The sequence below is a fragment of the Mus musculus genome, chromosome 19 (assembly GCF_000001635.26).
Source record: "Mus musculus strain C57BL/6J chromosome 19, GRCm38.p6 C57BL/6J".
In the NCBI taxonomy this organism is placed as follows: domain Eukaryota; kingdom Metazoa; phylum Chordata; class Mammalia; order Rodentia; family Muridae; genus Mus; species Mus musculus.
In genome coordinates, this window is record NC_000085.6 from 23,797,894 (window position 1) to 23,815,451 (window position 17,558).

General features: G+C 42.7%; 1 protein-coding gene across 5 annotated transcripts in view; it reads left to right on the top strand.

Annotated features, from left to right (window-relative positions):
* Apba1 (amyloid beta (A4) precursor protein binding, family A, member 1) overlaps positions 1-17,558 on the top strand; it is a 190,793-nt gene that overhangs the window by 39,088 nt on the left and 134,147 nt on the right. The gene's annotated exons all lie outside the window — the stretch shown is intronic.

The following is a 17,558-nucleotide window of genomic DNA, read 5'->3' on the forward strand; positions in this document are numbered from 1 at the left end:
GAGGTGAGCGTTAATTAAATTAGACCTGGCAGAGGACCATGATTTAAATTAGTGAGTCTGTGAGTGGCATGTTTCTGAACCCAAGTGCTGGAGTCCTAAGCTTTCTTCAGGACGTAGCATCCATCAGACATTTTCAGGGTTTCCTTAAGTCACAGGCCAGTGGGCTTTCTCTGTGCCAGTCACAGTTCTAGATGGCAGATGTCACAATGGTCAATAGAAAGAAGCCCTAGTTCCTAAGACACTAATTCCCCATTTAAACAATTAGGAAGGCGCAGATTTGTTATTTTTTAAAAGCATGAGCCCTGTAGCCATGATTAATGAGGTCATCGTGATCAACCATATATAATGAAGTGGTCATGATGAAGGGTGATGGTGAGAGACTGTTGTGTAGAATGGCCTGGGACAGTTTGAATGAGATCCCAGCATCTGGAAGGATGGGCTGTGGGAAAAGTGAACTGAGAAGACCTTCTAGAAGTTTCTGCTGGTGTGCTCTTGGTGTTGAAGACAGGGCATAGGCTTTTGCGGCTGTGCTGTATCAGGAAAGAGAAAGGGGGTTTAATATAATGGGGAGGCTTTGTATGGCATGCAGAGACATTCGAGTTTAAGGGCAGACACAACAAACATATCATTGGAATGTCTACTCCATGACAGCAGTATGGAGGCCAGAGACCTGCGAGGATTCTGCTGGGGGTTGGTTCTTGCAGCTCTGAGTCTAACAAAGGCTGTTTTTTGTTTTTTCTTTCCAATAGGAAGAAAAACTTGGAAAATATGTTCCTATTCGAGAAAGAAATTTGGCATACATTTTCTGTATTGTTGCTGGCTCTGTAAGCCTCATTTGTGAAAAAGCTATAAATCATGTTTTGCTTTTTAAAAACCCTTGATCACATTTTGGTCGCACTGCTATAATTTTTTTTAAGACTGATGTAATTTCTTTTGAATTTAACGTTAACAGATTGCCTTCTAAAACTCAGAACAGTTTAAGTCTTCAGATGAAGCAGGTCTAGTTAGGTGAAAGCATGAACCAGGTCTTGGTAATGGACTGGGCGTCTTCACCTAGGATCTGTGGGTCACAGCGGGGACAGGGGCAGGACCTCAGCTGGATCTCCTTGTTCTTGCAGAAAATCTTCTTTTAGTAGCACTTTCAGAATAATTACTAAGAATTAAAGTAATTGTTGGGAGTAGAAACATTGTTTCCAGCTCTAGTGTGTTTTTGCATCCTGGCCCTGCTCTGATCTGAGGCGATGGCATGGCAGAGTACAGGCAAACACCATGGCTGTGGAAGAAGCCTGGTGGGGCTTGGGTCCCAGGCGCATCTTGTGCTGATCTGATGCATTCTGGGCACCCATTGTAATGCTCGCAGGTTTATAAATTCACGCTGCTCTTTATTAAATTTAGAAAATGTTGATTTTCATTGAAAGCTGGCTCAGGCTGGGCATTAATTCCACTCTGGTCCTCTGGGAACTTTCAGGCATTTCCTATCTAGAATCTTTCAGAAGCACTTTGCCAATATATCCTAAATACAGGTTATGTATGAGCAAGAGGATTATGATAATTTACATTTTATATTTATGTTGCTTTATACCTCTAAAAAGGCACCCATCCCTACCCTGTGTGTATCCACATGACAGAGATGACAAGAGATCTGAAGACACCCCTCGTAAGAGGTGCCAACAAAAATCAGACATCAAAGACCTACTCACGGGCACAATCTAACACAACAAAATTGCTTACCAGTTCCCTTCAAACCTTATAAAGGGTTTGAACTGTGTTCCCCAATTTTTTTTGTTTGTTTGTTTGTTGTTTTGGTTTTTTGTTTGTTTGTTTGTTTTTCGAGACAGGGTTTCTCTGTGTAGCCCTGGCTGTCCTGGAACTCACTCTGTAGACCAGGCTGGCCTCGAACTCAGAAATCCACTTGCCCCTGCCTCCCAAGTGCTGGGATTAAAGGTGTACGCCACCAATGCCCGGCTGTGTTCCCCAATATTAAGACTAACATTTTTATGAGTTAATTTTTGTATCCAGCCACTTGGCTAGAAGTGTTTGTCAGATGTAGGTATTCCCTAGTGGGATGTTTAGGGACACTCATGTATACCATCATATCACCTACAGGTAAAGACGCTTTGATTTCTTCCTTTCCAATTTGTATCCACTTGATCTCCTTTAGCTGTCTTATTACTCCAGCTAAGATCAAGTCCTATATGGAATAGGTATGGAGAGAGCGGACAGCTTTGTCTTGTTCCTGATCTTTTCCACCTGTTCTGTTGGCTGGTCTGGACTTTGTGTGATGGGTTTTGCTTTACCTCATTATATTTTATTTGCCATTTGGTTGTTATCTCTTACAAGCCTATTCTCTTCTAATGAGAGATAGAAAGGGAGTGGATCCAGAAGGCATGGGAGGGAAAGGAACTGGGAGGAGTAGAGGAAGGGCAAACTACAGTCAGGAGAGATGAGAAAAGAATCTATTTTGATAAAAGAAAAAGGCTAACCATGAGCTTGTTAGAATACAGGTTCCTGTGATCCCACAAAGCCTGTACCAGACAGTCCTGTTTTAGACGGAGGAATCTGTATTTCAAGACCACACCTCCCTGGCTGACTTCCATGGAGAATGTGTGCTTTCATGCAGTGTTCCATATTATTAGTTGGTCAAGAAAGACAAAGACCCATTAAACAAGTCTAGGGACAGGGCTAAAAAGAAGCGGTCCAAAGGCCAGGACAAGAAAACTACATATGACAGACTCTCTTAAGGAAGTCCCCAGCTATAAGCTTATTGTTGCAGCTGTGGTCTCCAAGAAGCTGAAGAAGAGAAGTTCCTTGGCCAGAGCAGCAATTCGGGAGCTTAGTGAGCTACTTAAGAAGCTGGTTTCAAAGCACAGAGCCCAAGTAGTTCACACTGGAAACACAAAGGGTGGAGATGGCCCAACTGAGGGTACATCCCTCCCTCCGTGACTTCAAGCTTGCTCTCTGACACCATTGATCAGACAGCTTTTGAGAGGAAAATGAAAGAAGGCAGAACCTGCCTGTCTTCCACAGGACTTAAGCTTTAAGCAGATGTATTCCTAGGAGACATCTGGGGACAAGGAAAATTAGGCCCCCTGTAAATTATAAGATCACCCTGTGCCATCTATTTCACTATAGCCTCTGGCCAGTGTGGGTCACAGAAAACCAGAGAAAATGGGTACACAGTGAAGTCTAAGTGTCCCTTAAAAAGCACATTTGAAACGTAATAATATTAATAGCTTACTAACATAGGGTTTTTTTTTTTTTATGAGTCCCTCCAAGCCATTCTTGAATGTGCAATTTTCCAGACTTTTCCATTAGAGTTTGGCTATTTGAGACAAAGGCCATGTCTGCTATTGCCCCATTGTGATAAAGCCTGGGTCTTATCTTTGTAGCAGGAACTGTACCTTTGCCAAGGGAGTGGACATTTAAGCCATGAGGTCACTGTTCAGTCTGTGGCTGCTTGTGCTGGTCACAAAGGCAACAGTGCTGTTTCTAGGGACTGTGATTGCCAAAACCAGCGTGGACAATGAGCTGCTTTCCAAACATTAGAAGGCTCTTGGGGTTGGGAAATATTGTCTCCTGTTGTGACACTTCTAGGAGAGATCTTTAGCATGGCAGGAATTTAGACTAGTTGTTCTTGGGCACATGGAAGAATACATTGCAAGAATACATTCAGAGGCTTCTCAAAGTGAAAAAGCATAAAGTAGGCTTTGTATTCTCCTGGCCTGAGAATGCTTCTTACCAAGTGACCTCACAGGGTAAGAGGCATCTTGCAGTAGCATTTGCCTCTGCAAATGCAGACCTCATGAAACCTAGCTGTGAACCACACATAGACGCTCATTCTTTGTCACCCCCAGGCATGCAGCCCATGGTGCCACATTTATGCCTTTGCTTCACTTGCGTGATGGAGATATGTATGGCACGTGAGCTCTCCCTTGCCTCTTGCTGAGATCTGTGGCACACAGGCTAATTCTGTTGCGTCTATGGTGCATCATCTTTGACAAGAAGAAAAATGGATTGAATTATTGAATCTAACACGCATATGTTATTCGAGATTCTTTGGACACATCCCAGACCAACCGAGACACAGTCTGAGTGGAGGGCCTGGGGATGTGTGTTTTTTTAAAAGTTCCCCTAAAGTTTCAGGTGTTTGGTTGCCAGTCTATCAGATGATCTTTAAGACCACTCAGTTTTGATGGGACAAGGGACAATATCTACCGTGGTCATCAGGCTTGTGTGGGATAATAAAACATTCTTTGTTGCTAATCATAGCCACCATTGGGTTTCAATTAATTATTTCACTTTTGCCAAATGCCATGGCTTATTCACTGGTAGAAGGCAGATTAATGATCATAAAAGATTTGCCTGCTGGGACTTATTCACACATATTGTTCCTATTATGTTCACGGAGAAGAATTTTAACAATGATCTAACAGGCTTTGTCTAAGTTATGGACTTTCTATGAACTTATTATTATTATGTCCATTTTACAGATGTGAACAGTGGGGCACTAAGAGGACAATGAACATGCCCATGATCCCACAGTTGATAAGGAGTGGGACCAAAACTTAAACCTAAGCTATCAAACGCTATATCTGGGCAGTCAGCCTCAATTCTATTTGGTTTTCATTGGCTTTTCCTCTGGGAATGAAGGATGCTTGGTATAACTCCAGTTGGTCAGCAGAGCAGCTGCCTGCCTGTTGCACTGACTGAGTTTGAGGTATGTTGTGGACATGTGGGATACTTAGGTCTCTCACTCACACGAGGAAGCAGGACGAGACGGCAGACTGAGAAGAAACAGGGCACACGTAGGCAGCGTGGGGTGAGTTGAGTGCAAGATGGCCAGGAACATGGAAAGCAGCCATGGTCCAAAAGTCAGGGAAGGGCAAAGGAAAGGTCAGAGAATAAGAGGAGAGCCAGGGACCAGCAAGGACAGATTTTCTCCCGGTAAGGTGATATCAGCAGCATCAGGAAGTGCTGTGTCAGATCCCTGGGAAGCAGAGATGGGGCAGAAACCTAACAGCTATGGCATTGCCTTCAGGAAAAGCTTCCGTAGCATTCAAATACTGAAATACTAGACGACAAGGTACCAAGTGGGGTTAACGTGCTGTGTTTAATTCCCATAATCTTACATAATGCATTAAATAGGAGGCTAACTATTTAAAAAACCCCTCACATCACAATGATTGGATGGCCGAGCGGGTGGCTCTACTGTCTCAAGGCCTTTGAAGTCAGCCCCGTCCAGTCCCATCTCAGCACTGGCTCTCTCACTGCCTGTGCTCTGTTCAGCCCAGGCTGCTGGGCCTGGCTACTATTTGCCTGTATAGCTGCTAGAGCTGCCAGACTGGCCAGGCCTGCTTACTCTAATTTCCCTGCGGATGAAGGCCCTGGGTTTGAGAGACTGAGGCAGGCCCCTGCTGCAGCTTTCTGATCCCCCAACCCTCCCCAACTGCTTTCCTGCCAGATACACAAGGAAGAGATGACTGTGGACTTCCTTATAATCTCCAGAGCCCAGCCCCCTCCCCTGCCCCACTGTCAGGCTGGGTACCACCCACCTCCTTATCACATCCTTTCCACCTGCTCCTCACCTGACTCAACACTGGCAATGCCAATGTGGGTAAAATTGATGTCAGGCTTTGTTTTGGATTAGAGGATAATTACCCTTTTATTATAATGGTCTCACTAACCAGACCATTCTCAGGGGAAACTGGAGGGCCTTAGTGTTGGCTCCTAGCCCCGATTTTGGCAAGACAAGAAGAAGCAGTTTTGTAGCTAGGACCAAGCTTTTCAGAGACCCGTGGGCCTTTGAGACCATGATGTCAGGGGAAGGCCTTCCAGTGAAGTGCCTTCCTGCTGTTTCTCAGGGCTGGGAATCCCTCTTCCCTGATACTCTAGAGTAGGCGTCAGGAAATGTTCCACACAGAACAGAAAGTTGGGGTTTTGTAAGAAAATGTGTTTGTTTGTACAGACATTTAATGGAAATTTTGGTCTTTTGTTGTTAAGCAGAACACAGTATGAGAGAGAGAAAGAGAGAGATTTTTCCAAGTCCCCCACTGATGTAAACAAGTAGGTCAGGCTGCATCCATTCAAGTCCAGAGCTGAAGATGTGAATGCATATCTGGCCTGACCTTTTTCATAAAGCATGCTCTATTGTATAAGCATTTCTGTATGTCCCAGGATACACACAAGTAAGTGAGGGAGAAGGCTGTTTTAATAACTGTGAGTCTGTTCTTATACTCTTTGAGGTAATGTAAATGTGGTGGCTTGCATTTATATGACTTCTAAAGATGGTAGGAGCCATGCATGCACATTATCCTTAGTCTCGCAAGAGAGGCGGCTATTAACCTGGTCTTTGTGACAAAGAAAACATCCTAGCTTGGTGCTACTTGTTACAGCTCTCTGGTTTGTCACTGCCCAAGTAGCTGGTGATTTTGACTTCCATGGTGTCTCTTGCCATAGGAAGTTTCATCTCCATCTCCTGTAGCTGTTGTCCAGGTACTTGTCTTAACCCCCCTCCAGGACATTGATCATATGCATCCTACTTACCCCTTAGTCACAGGAGAACCTAGAATCCTCTCATTTGTACACAGATATTCTACACCAAACACTGAGTGAATGCTATTGTATCAAGAGAAACAGAGTGGTTCCAAGATAGCCCGGGCAACCCACTGGCTTACACCAGTGGCTCTTGAAGAGTCAGAAGATATATGGTGATGCCCCACAAAGCTATCATCGGAAGCTGTGTGCTTGTCAAAGAACTGAACCCAGTTCCCTTTGTATGGCCTTAGGTTACAGCAGCCAGTCTAGCAGTGATAAATATGCAGGTCACTATTCTTCATTACCCAGCCCACAGCTGAGTCACAGTGCTAACCATTCCCGCAGAGTACTACCCAGCTATGAGTACCCAGCTATGAGAACACAGCATTTAAGGTTGACATTTTACAAAATGTATTTGCTCCACCTGCACTGTCCTACTGTGTGTATGTGAGCATGTGTGTGTGTATCTGCACATGGAAGTATGACTTACAGGGCATCTGATGCTCAAAACCTTAGCATTGCTAGACATAAATATGTCAGTAAGCAGCAGACTGAATCTTGAGCCTGCTCAAAGATTGAGAAGAGAGAAAGACTTAGAAAGAAGTATTATTATGGTCCAGCCAGTATGAAAGTATTCGATAGCACTGAGCTGCGTACCTAAGAATGGCTCTGATAGTAAATTCTAGATTTTGTTTATTTTTCTATACCTTTTTTTTTCCTGACAGAAATATCTGTATGCTTCTTGTGCCTTTTGTGTGTTTGTTTTGTCCTTTTCTAGCTTGTTATTATTTTATTTTTTTGATGCCTGTTTGTTTTCTAATGAGGAAGAAGAAGAGAGGGTGTGGATTTGGGTGGGGGAAGTGGACCTGGGAGAGGAAACTGTAATCAGAATATACTGTATGGAAAAACAGAACAGGTTTTCAACTGAGAAAAAACAAAAAACAAAAAGCGCTTAACTCTTTGGTGTAGATACTTTCGTGGTGAGCAGTCATGACATGTGGAGGTTTGTAGGACCGTGGTGAGGTAGCTCGGTCCCCTCTTGCTGTGTATGACTTCCCAGCACAGCATTTCCCCAAGTCGATAACAAATATGTACCATGATCTGAGGTGAATTGATCACAAAGCTGACTTTCTGAGTCTTACCATGGGGCAGGGTGGAGAATAATGCCCATTATGTTCAAATATGGGCTGATGCACACAGACCACTACCTGGGCCTTTGCTCTGGTCTATTTTATGTTGCTAACGCAAGAATCCTGATGTCTAGGTGATTGATGAAGGACAGAAACTCACTGCCGCACAGTGGGAGGTGGGAAAGCTAAGGTGAGCACGCCAGCACCTGCTTGCTCCGATGGTTGCGGTTGCGGCAGAGGAGAGAAAGAAAAGGACGAGGCACCTCCTTCAGACCTCGTGCAGGGATACGGAAGGCTACTCTCTGGGGATGAGCTCCCATACCCCAATGGCCTCTTAATGGCTCCACTTGACCATGTTGGAAATGTGTAACTTGGAAGGAACATTTTCGTGCTCTAACAGCCACTATAGATTGTCCAGGATGCTGTCTCACTCCTTTGACCTTTGACTTATACAGACTAACTATATGCCTGTGGATTTGAGATTGGGGAATGGTACTAAGGATTGAAGCCAGAGCCTAGTATGTGATTAGCAGGTACTCTGTCACTGAGTCTTTTCTAAACTTTTATCTTGAGTCATAAGCTTACTGAATTGTCACCTTGGCCTTGAACCTGTGATCCTTCTGCCCCATCTTCTGGGACAGCTGGGTTACAGACTTGCAGCACCATGTCAGGCTACGCTATGAGCCTTACACATACTGTACCCACCATTTCTCCCTCCCACTTCCAAGTGTAACGCCCATTAGGAATGAGAAAAGCACTTTTTTTTTCAGTTGTTAAAGTGAAGAAATAGAACTGATAACTGATTTGCTGTTTATGTTCTCCACAGTGTTCAGAGCAACTTCTTATGCATATAGCACATGGTTATTGGATAAAGTGATATTTTAGATTAGAAACGGATCCTCTACTATATTAAATACCACCCACTTGCACATAGCAAGAACCAACTAAATACTAGTGGCTGTTAGTGGGTTGTATCTGGAAAATAGAAAAGACTATGGTGAGGTGTTCCCTGGTGGCAAGAAAGGACATCTAATGTGGAGAGGAACAGGATGATATAGGAACTAGAAAATTTGGCCTCAAAGTTGAGACAGTATGTTAGATTGGGATTGAGGGCAAACCATAGTTATTACTGGAGGTAATTGCTCTAATTACTCTTTGTGCCTTTATCATCACTTTTTAGGAAGAAGAGATGACCCACTGGGGCCCTTTTGAAGAGCGTGGCATTCATAGAGACCTCTTCCTGAAAATTCTGAAGCAGCGTGTTAGAAATGCTGCTTTTAAGGGGGCAGTACCCTAAATAAGTAAGACTTCCTTCCCCATGTGGCTGTCCCTCTTCCCAGACTGCCATCACTCTCCCGCTCTGCATAGTCTCCCCAGGCCTTGGAAACCCAAGCGATAGCAGCAGGCATCTAGTTACAGATCCACTTAGCTCCACCTCATCCCGTTTCCTTTTCAGTAGATGACAACAGAGATTCAAAACATTCCTTGCAGTTAAAAAAAAATGTACCATATGGATTAAGATGTGTCTAATCTGGCGTGGGCACATTAATGTGTCACTTTGAAACTTTCCACCTTGGTAAACATTTCTATTTTTTAACTACCGAGTTTGCAGCCAACAGTATTCATTATTTTAATTAAAAAGATTCTGTGATTTCTTTTCCAAATATGGTGCTAAGTATTCTAGGGGGAATACCACTGCTTCTAAAAAGAATGAGTTGTGGAGTAGCTTAGAGTATTATGCACTTCCTATTAGGTAAATGTGATCTATTATGTTCAAAGTAATCTAAAAATAGTCGCCTGTTTCCATCGGACGCTACATTGTTAGCGCGACTATTTTCCAGACATAATCTGATAAAGTAACTAGCATTGATCTGATTCTTATTATAACAAACGCACTCAGTGCTTTACACCCGTAACTTCACAAATGCTCTCCCCGTGAGAGAGTTGTTGGCAACATCCGTATTCTATCAATAAGCAGTTCCAAGCGTTAGAGCTAGAAAGGGGTAGCCCTGAGATTGCAGCCCAGGGAGTGTCCCTGAAGCCACAGCTGGCTCAGTTCTTAGCCAATCCTCCCTCCCTTGAGCCATCCGTTGGCATAGAAGTCAAAATTAGTAAGGATTCTTGATGAAAGCACCACTAAGGATGGTATGTGCTGGATTTTGTGATTATGGAGGCCCCTTGAATCAAAGGCTATGTGTGCCCACCAGTCCTCAGGGTACCAACAGATGCTGCAACCCCTACACCGATGAAGGTCAAACTTCTCCTTTCCAAGACAAATGCATTCAACCTGAAAACATGGGAGTTTCCAAATTTTAATTTGTCTCTTAGAAGTAAACATGACTATATACTCTTTACTTTTTAATGGTCTGTCTCTTGAAGACAGGAGACCCTGTCATCCTCTGCTCCCTCACCATGGGCCACTTCTTTTAGGAAGGAGGGTGTCCTGAGAGCTGTGAAAAAATTCAGCTGGACAAGTCAGCTTCCCTGCTCTCTGTGTGTTGGTTTGCTTCACTTTTCAGCATCGATTTCTCTGTCAACAAAATAAGGAGCACAGGGCTAAAAATAGCTCAGTGTTTAAAGTGCCTACATCTTAAACAGAGGGAGGACCTGGGTTCTGATTCCCACAACCCATCTGTAGCTGCAGCCTTGGAGAGCGGTGCAGGAGATCCTTAGAGTCAGCTGGCTGGAGAGATTCGCCATCTCAGTAAGGTCTGGGATTTGTTGAAAGACCCGACCTCAGGGAATAAGGTAGAGGAGCCACTGAGGATGATGCTCAGAGTAAACCCTGGGCATCCACATCTGCACGTATGTATGTGCACTGCACACGCATCCACACATATGTGTATGAGCACACACACAAGGGAGGGGAGAGGAGGGAGAGGGAGAGAGGAAAAAAAGTAGGAAATACCAGAGTTCTTGGAAAGTTTAAGCAGCAGATATTAAGTTCCCAGCATGGTGCTGTTGGTCTGTTGTAGGTGCTAGCGGATATATTCTAGTTCTGTTGTCACTCGCTTCCTCTTGCTCCACCGCACACAGCTTGATAATGCTGGGTTTGCTGATCAAAAGCATTTTTTTTTTTTTTTTTTTGGCTGATGGGCAAAGGTGCTCTCTTTGTCAGCATTGATATTCTTGGGAAAGGCCAATGAGCTGTTTGCACATGGATGCTTTTTATCCCCACAGTGATTTGAACATAAAGTCTAATTAGTATGAGACTAGATTTATTTTATGTGTATGCACAGCTGTCAAACCTGTTGGTAGGACTCTTGGCCCACTTTGTCCCTTCAGGTCCTAGTAGATTGAGGACCATAGGTAAATTTCTTGTGGTCACAAGGGTTCTCTTTGAGCATTTTCCATCCCTTCTTTACTCTTCAGTCTACTGAATATGAGTCTGTAGGATGTAGGTGTATATGTATGTAGATGTAATATATGCTTACATGTATGCATGCACATGTGATATGTGTATACATGTATATGTCTGGATGTGCACATATATGTGCCTGTGTACCTTATATGTATCATATGTGTGTTTGTATTGTGTATATGTATGTATATGTTTATATGTGTATGGGTATGTGTATGTGTGTTTATGTGTATACATACAGGGTGAGAAAATGTGTGCTATAATGTATGAGGTATATTGCTAAGTACTACAAACACTATAGTCAACAAAATAAACCCCATATTCTTTACTATATGGAATTTATAACTTCAATAAATTCATTTTGAGGATTTAAACAAATTCAATTGGAGCACATTCTGGACTCTCTGGTGACCATCTTGAAGGTTAATATTGCTGTGAGGTTTTAGTGCCCACACTGGCATGTGGCCATTGGTGCCCTGGCATCAAATAATGCATTTTGTGTATTACTATCAACTCAAATGACTGAAGTGACTATAATTACAAGTGACCCTTCCCAGCCAAGGCCAGGCCAGAAGACAGTATGGGAAAGCCTTGGTGACACTGAAGGCTGCATTTGTGCCTGAGGAGGCAGAAGCAGGTGAAACCTGAGTCACTGCATGCCAGTGAGCAGAACAGGCTGGTCAGACTGAAAAACCAGGCCACCGTAAAGAAACAAATTTCAACACAATATACTTGCATGGATTAATGTGATTCATTTGGATTTTATTGGTTTTGTGGCCTTGTTTATATTTTTGGTTATAAATTTGTGCTGATTTTATAGCAATGAAAGAGCTTTAAACATAAGGCTTTCATAGTGTTATTATAATAATAACCTTCTTGCTAGCCCTTGGGAGGTCTGAAATAAATTCTTTTTTTCTGTAAAAGAGGCCAGCACTATTATTCAAGTACAAATGCTTGCTCTAGAGAAAGGTTGCCTACAGGTAAAATTCCTTCTGTATATATTAATAGTTTATAAAAAATCCAGCTATAACCTTGATTTATCAGAAAAAAGAACTGCATGGAAAGAGTTTATCATCCCCAGATCTTTGTACATGTAGACTGAGCTATTATATTCTTAGGCTACACATGAACGAATTGTCATATGCCTATTTCCTATAATTATTTTAATTAATTGATTAATTTTGAGACGCAGTCTTGTATAGTCCAGGCTGGCCTCAAACTCACCACATAGCCTCATTACTGGAGTTGTGCCAGAGTTGTGCTCTGGAAGCCCTAAGAACCTAGGCTCAGCCACCCATCCTCAGGACACAATGGTGACAACACTAATTTGTAAAGAACAGACAAAAGAGATTTATCTAGTGTGGCCACATCATAAAGAGGAGTAAAGAAGACCATGCCTTCCACTCCAGTTCACCTTTTTAGGGCCCTACTATGAAGTCTAGGTTAAAAAAGGGGGGGGGGCAAGAGGTATGCATAACCTTGGCAAGATGGGTTGCCGTCATTATATAGGCTACAATCTTTCCAGCAAAGTGTATGAAATCTCTTGGCAGAAGAAAAGTTGTCCCAGCACCAGGCTTTCAACTTTCCTACCAGCATGAGCTTCTTAGGGAATCAAAACTTCCATTGTTTCAATGATCTGAGAGCCCAGGGGATGTCTAGTTAGAATATCTTCTACTCCTTCCAGGACAGTTACAGCTGAGGATGGCCTTGAACTCTGACCTTCCTCCCTCTGTTTCCCAAGCAGAGGGGACTTACAGGCATGTGTTACTGTGCCTGGCCCTCATAAGCACACCCTTGCCACTCGCCCGTGGCTGTGCACATACAGTCACGGCTCGCTGGAACCTCCTCCCACTAACTCACACCTGCTGCTTGTCTCTCACTCTGGGCTGCTCTCTGGAGCATTTTGACATTGGGTTCAAAGGCTTTTAATATTCAGGCCGTCTCAAGCCTGTCTTGAGATTAGAAGAATCATAAGAGATGACCCCTGTGAAATAATGAGCATGTTCTACAATGGAATATAGCAGCATTTTCTCTTTCCTCTAGTGTCTAGCCAGTAGGTCAGCACTGGGGTACAGCTCTCTGCTAGCACCCAGATGGTGCCATTCACAGAGTGACCACATGTCTCCCCCGATTTGTCTGGGACTGCCCAGGTTCATGACTGATGTCTCACCTTATCTATTAACAGTGCCCCCCTTCACTCTCATCTGATGATAAATTATAAGCAGCTCTATTTCTGCAAAGAACTTGACCCATGACCCTATTAGATCCAATTAAGGCTGTTTCGGTTACTTTCCTCATTAACCCGCTGTGCTCACTGAACCACGTTGATGTCTAAAGATAGGATATTCACAGACATTTTTTGGTAATGCCTCTCTTAGAGTCTCAAACACTCTAAGATTTATATAGTATAGCCGTTCTAAGTCTTACTTAGGGAGTGTATAATAGCAATGACAGAAAATTGGCTACTTCAGAGCAGTGATTGATTTTCATCAGCAAAATCTTTTATAAAATATGAGCTGATAAAATTTGACACTGCAGGGGTCAGAGCCTGAAAACCCTGGTCAGCAAATATAGGATTTAGACATAGTCTTCCTTCAAAATGTTAAAGGAACAAAATTGTACTAGTTTATCCCACCCAAACTAAAAAAGCATCAACGACCAACTGAGGCTCAGAAGGGTTTGGACTGTTGCCTGCCATTTTGGATGCGAGTCTTGCTTGCCAGAAAGTTATTTTGCTGTCAGAGCTGAGATGTTAAACCAGTGACCAGGTTCTAATGATATCCCATGGAGAATATATCTGATTGTTCTGCAGTCAACAGTCTAGACTGCCCATGGCACAGGGCTCACTTTGTTCCTATCTCTTGCTCTTTGGTTTGATCTTCACAGAAGACCAAGAGGAGAGAAGAGGAAAATGTCTACTAATGTTTTTATGGAAAAAGCTAAGAAAAAAAAAAGATGACTAGATCTGTTTTTATATATTGTAATGTGTGTGTGCTCATACGTGCATGTGTGTGTGTGTGTGTGTGTGTGTGTGTGTGTGTGAGAGAGAGAGAGAGAGAGAGAGAGAGAGAGAGAGAGAGAGAGAGAGAGAGAGGTATATCTGATTAAACATGAAGCAGTCCCTCCCTGCCTGGAGGACAGAGAGTAAATACAATAGAAAGGCCTTAGTAGATGACAGAAAGCACAGACAATTCTGAACTCTACATATACTATATCTTTTTTATCATGCATACAAATCTACAATAAAGTTTTATTCATAAATTAGGCACAGCAAATCTAAGAATAATAACTAGTGATACCATAGAGATATAGTAATACTGTAACAAAAGTTTCAAGGATATTGTTTCTCACTTTCTCAAGGTATCTTACAATGTATCCATTTCCTTAAGAGGCTGTGAGATGGGATGATACAATGTGTCCATTTCACTGCAAAAATGTATCCATTTCGCTGCAATGCTGTGAGCCGGGATGAGGACAGGTAAATGACTCAGCTCTGGCCAAGCAGTGGCCATAACTTCTACAGTTTGAGAAGCCGCAGCAAAACTAGGGTGGACCTCTGTTTTTCCTTCTTCACAATTGAATGGATAAAAATAAAATAAATAAAATAAAATCCTCCTTAGCAAGGATCCTAGCAGCCCCAAGTACAACCGTTCTTCCATCTTTAAGAACTTTTTCTCCTTCACTTAAAGGAGCACTGCACTGCTTGTCCTTGGCACCGCTGGATTGCCAGCAATTCCTGTGGATGGTTGAAGTAAAATTGCAGTGGCTTGAAATATTGGGATACTGTGAAGGTTGGTCTGGTAGACAGCTACAAAGTGATTCATGGGAGGCGGGTATGTTCAGCATGAATATACTGAGTAAAAGGACAGTCGATGTCCTTGAAGCATGGGCAAGAACTGACAGATCGACAGATCCTCAGAAGAGCATGCAGTTGAAAACCTACATGAGTCATGAGATAAAGGATATGGCTCGGCCAGGACAGTGCTTTCTTCATGAGCATGGAGACCCGAGTTCAATTCCCAGCACCTACATACAAAGCCACTGGGTGTGGTGGCACTTATTCACAATCCAAGTGCTGGATGGGAAGAAACAGAGCAAGCCTGGTGTGGACAGGCAAGCTAGCATAGACCACTTAGTGACTTCCAGGTCACCTAAAAATTAGGGTGGGCAGCTCATGAGAATAACGCTTTTAAGGTTGTCCTCTAGCTCCCACATACATATCCACCTGAAGTATGTATTCACTTCCCCCAAGAACACATGCACAAACTACATGAGTAGTGATTGTACAGACACACAATGATTTGTGAATTGTGTGTTTGTGGGCTTTTCCATTTAACATTCTCAGACTTCAGTTAACCAGAACTACAACTGTGGAAAGTAGAATAGTGCTCAGGGATCCCTGACTGTATCCTAACTTATTATATATGTGTGTGTGTGTGTGTGTGTGTGTGTGTGTCTGTGTGTCTGTGTGTCTGTGTGTCTGTGTCTGTGTGTCTGTGTGTGTTTGTCTGTGTGAAATTTTGAAATGCATGCAGACACTGGAATTAGAAGTTCCACTAAGGCAGACTTGAAGCCTACTTAGCCTCATTGCCTGCCCTCCGGTACTTAAACCTTGTCCAGTGCCATGGAGGTGCTCACAAATTGGAAGAATGACGGAAAGCCATAGAGGCTGCTAATGTACAACTGGAGGGAAGAAAAATCTCAAAAGTGATTGCCCACGTGTTCATTTTTCTTTGGCTGTGGTGAGAATCTGCTGGGATGAGATAGTAGTAATGAACGCACAATTTTCTGAATGCTTTATTAAGTACCATTTCATATTTTATAAGGATCTTCTTTGTCCGTTAGTATATTTTTATTTCAATTATTCAGTCATAGTAACTATGCAAATTAATGGATTTAACTGAAATTTCTATTCAGGGCACATGTCCATCATATTTCCCCCCTTCTTCTCTCTCTTGCCATCTTCCCCTTTTCTCCTTTTCCTGGGTCTCTTCTCCTTCCCCAATACTTCATCTTCCATGTTCAGGTCATTAAATGGATTAATTTTGTGGAATATTAGCTATATCTTATTTTACTCACAAAGAAAAAGGATGAATATTTTCTATAGTTTCTATGCTGCCGTAGTTTGTGTTTAATAACTGCCTCATGGGTGAATTGATGGTTGCTTTTTTATACCAAAATAGTCTAAATAATTGCCTCCCTCAAAGCATGGCTTAGGGGCCCCTCATGTGTCTGGGTTGTGATCTGGTGGAGCCTGCACTCTGAGGGCATTGGAACATTGGGAAGTGGATGGAGTTTCTCTGGGGTGGTGCTTCTGCTTGTGAGTCAGAGATAAGAATAAGAGCCTGTCTGCTGAGGTTGTTTGATTTTAGATTACCAAAGGAGAGGGCAGTGTGGTGCTTTTTTGAAATTCTTAACACTGAAGGAAACAGAGACCTTTGTCAGAGGGAGTCTTGGTCCACATCCTCCCAATTCTTTTCCCGTGGTCCTGTTAAATCCATTTAAAGTCCCTACAAGTCCACCATCCTTCAGAAAGTGAGATCTGTCAAAACGGATTAATGCCATCACTGGAAACATTTAGCTAGCCTGTGACAACTAATCTGGAAGGATTTATCAGAATTCGTGTAATTTAGCTGCTTGATAACTGCCAACAGGTGGCTGTATGGAGGCTGTAAAGGTGGAGTTGTTTCTCCATCCTCTTCCATACAAGGTAACGTAGAATTTTCAAACTTTGTTTTTCTCTATTTATGGTGGTTTTCTCATATGATCAATACCATTTTTTGCTGTTGTTGGTACAAGAGCGTGAATCTTCTCCACATCACATTGTATGCCAGTTTCCCTTTTGTTTTTAAGATTATATTTGCATACCTAATACTTACATAAAAGCTTTATGTCATTGTTAATATTAAATATATTTTCTACCATGTGGGAGGTGTATTATAGGTATTAAAATATGATCTTGGGGCCAGAGAGATGATTCAGCGGTTAAGAACACTTGCTGCTCTCACGGAGGATGCAGGTTTGGGTCCCAGCACCCACATGGCGGCTCATAACTGTTGGTAACTCCAGTTTCAGGGGGTCTGATGTCCTCTTCTAACCACCATAGTCACCAGGGAAACCTGTGATGCACGTGCATACATGCAGGCAAAACACTCATGCACATAAAATTAAAATAAGCATATCTTTTTTAAAAAAATCTCACTTAATCACCACAATTCTCTGATCTAGGAGGTGAGTAACTATCTTTGGGTTTTTTTATCTTTAATTCAGGCTGGCCTCGAACTCTTGAAGTAACTGGGGATGACCTTGAACTCCTGGTCCCCTTGCCTTACTTTCTAAAGTGCTGGAATTACAGGCATTTCTTACCATGCTTGGCTTAATATTTCCATTCTAACAGTCAGGAAACTTGCTCCAGCTTAGAGCATATATCTGGTAAGTGATAGGGTGAGGTACAGACTGTGCCCTCTGGCTGCATTTCATAAATATCAAAAAAGTCAAAGGCAGAGGCCACACTGTTAGTAAGAGCCCAGAGC